Genomic DNA, 2,543 nt, shown 5'->3' with positions numbered 1-2,543 from the left:
AGCCTCCTCCTTCTCCGCCTCGTCAGCAAGGGCGGAAGAGACCTGCCGCCGCTCCGGCTGCTCCGGCACGTCGTTGTCCTTCTCCTCCGCCTCTTAAGCAAGTAAAGAAGACAACCGCTACGTCTGCTCGGTCGGCGTCTAGCAGTATAACCAGAGGCGGGAGGACATACAGATTCGGTCCTTCTCTGAAGACTCTAGAGAAGTTACCATACAAGAGGACCCAGGAGGAGAACGCCGAGATCGCGCGAGAAGAAGTGAAGAAATTCTTTGAAGGGGTGAGAGCAAAGAAACATCCACTTTCGGAGGAGAAGGTAGATCGGGTGAAAGTGAAGCGCACTCTGGCTACCCTGACAAAACCACCGAAGTCTGATTGGCCGAAAGGAAACTATGACCGCATTATTGGAAAGGAATTTGCCGAAGCGGAGCGGTCGGGAAGTACTGTCAGTGATCAAAGGCTGAAAGAACGACGAGCTGGGAAACAAATTGCCCAGCTCGGCGAAAAAGCGAAGCAATCGTGCCCCCGCTCAAGGTGCCTAGCCACAACGTCGATAATGATCCGAGGATGGTGCCCGGTTATAGCAATCTTGCAGATTACCTGCCCGACGAAGTACATTATGAACCCATGGACGTGCAGATACAAAGATACGAGTACGGGAAGCCTCTCGTCAAAGATGAAAGATCTCTATCAACGATGATGCGAAGATTGCATGATTGGTACTTGAAAATCTGCAGAGACTCCGGGGGGAGGAGTACTTTGTATGCGAGAGTTAAACCGGAGCATGACCTCGTTGGAATTGATCTGTTGCCTGTTCCATTTGAGGAGTTCTATCAGTTCTTCAATCAATTGGCCCTCGATAAAACAACGGTCGCTTGCTACTGTCTGTAAGTAGTACTACTTCTTTCATTAAGTTTCTCTATATAGCTTAGCTCTTTCATTGCATGTATTTATAATCATCCTCACTATATTATGCAGATTGAAGATCGTCGAATTGAAGAAAAGACAAGTCGGTGATATTGGGATCATTAACACATATCTCATAGATGCAACTCAGGTTAAACTTCATGCCGTAGCTACCGAGGCCAGCTTGCTACGATCGTTCGTAATAAATCAAAACAAAGATATAATACTCTTTCCTTACAACTTCAGGTGAGTGTTACTGTCTTGTGCGTATTCGGTTTCCCTTATATATTAGTCAAGGTTATAGTAATGTAATTGATGAGTTATGCATGTGTGTGCAGTTACCACTATATTCTCCTAGAGATTAAGCTTGAGCAGGGAGTAGTAACCGTCTTGGACTCTAAACGAAAAGATCCCAAGGAGTATGCGGACATGACTGAAATCCTCAAGAAGTAAGTTAAATCGATCATTATCCACCATATCAGCAACTTTGTTCATTTCCTGATATCAAGTAATTGTTTTCTTTATCCGGCAGGGTTTGGAGAAAATTCACCAAAACAGTTCCGGGACTGCCGAAGGAGCTGGAATTTAGACACCCGAAAGTAAGTACTATAGTAGCATGTTCCGCGCATCTCCTAGTGATTCAAGCGCTAGTTTCATCAATACCATTTAGCATTCTTGCTTATCAGTTTGATTGACCTCTATTTCTTGTAAAGTGGTTGTGGCAAGAACAAGGGAATGATTTCTGTGGATACTACATCTGCGAGTCCATCCGCCACACGACCTGTGAGCGGGGCGGGTACTCTAACGAACAATATGAAGTACGTAAATAACAACATTCACAATTTTATTTTATTACCATCATTTGTGTTGAGTTTCATTCATTTATATATATATATATATATATATATATGTATTGACCCCCTTCTTCAAATTAGATGTTTCGGAAGCGGGATGAACTCCTAGCACCAGCTCATGCGAGCAATTCAAGAGGAATTGGCGGCATTCTTTCTTGACCACGTGATCCCTAAAGACGGAGAATTCTATGTGGACCCTGAGTCCGTATGATTACATTTGTAGGAGATAATTATTGTATATATGTAGCCGGTAGTGTCAGATAGATATACGAGAACTTGTTGTTCGACCAATCTCTCGGAGAAGGAGAGGTGGTCGATATCACTTCTCTCTGTATATATGCATATATGTTCATGACGATCTTCTGTTTCTTTCGTTTGCTTACTAGCTAGCTAGCGTGTCTAGTCCTCTCTATATACGCATGTATAGTACGTAGCGTCGACCAAGCACGGACATAAGAGAGGACACTTCTCTCTATTAATTATAACTAGCTAACACAATATATGAAACACCTAAATTAACCCCGCAAAACCCCCAACCCCCCCCCCCTCCCTTTCAAAAAAAACAAAAACCCCAGCCACAGAAGTGCTGACGCGTGGATGCCTATTGGTCCCGGTTGGTGCCACCATCCGGGACCAAAGGGTCTCCTGACTGGGCTCTGGGCAATGCCCACGTGGAGGGCCTTTAGTCCCGGTTCTGGATTGAACCGGGACTAAAGGGGGGAGGTATTAGTACCGACACTTTAGTCCCGGTTCCGGAACCGGGACTAAAGGCCCTTATGAACCGGGAC

General features: G+C 45.0%; 1 long non-coding RNA gene across 1 annotated transcript; it reads left to right on the top strand.

Moving 5' to 3' along the window:
* Positions 1-976: 976 nt before the first annotated feature.
* LOC147982794 (uncharacterized) lies at positions 977-1,527 on the top strand. The gene is made up of 3 exons (XR_015614900.1): positions 977-1,147; positions 1,240-1,350; positions 1,434-1,527. It is a non-coding gene; the product is annotated as an uncharacterized LOC147982794 (long non-coding RNA).
* Positions 1,528-2,543: the final 1,016 nt, after the last annotated feature.

The sequence above is a fragment of the Triticum urartu genome, chromosome 2A (genome assembly GCF_056163025.1).
Source record: "Triticum urartu cultivar PI428250 chromosome 2A, HENAU_Tu73, whole genome shotgun sequence".
Lineage (NCBI taxonomy): Eukaryota > Viridiplantae > Streptophyta > Magnoliopsida > Poales > Poaceae > Triticum > Triticum urartu.
Note: the sequence above shows the minus strand (reverse complement) of the source record. Positions and strands in the feature narration are given on the sequence as shown.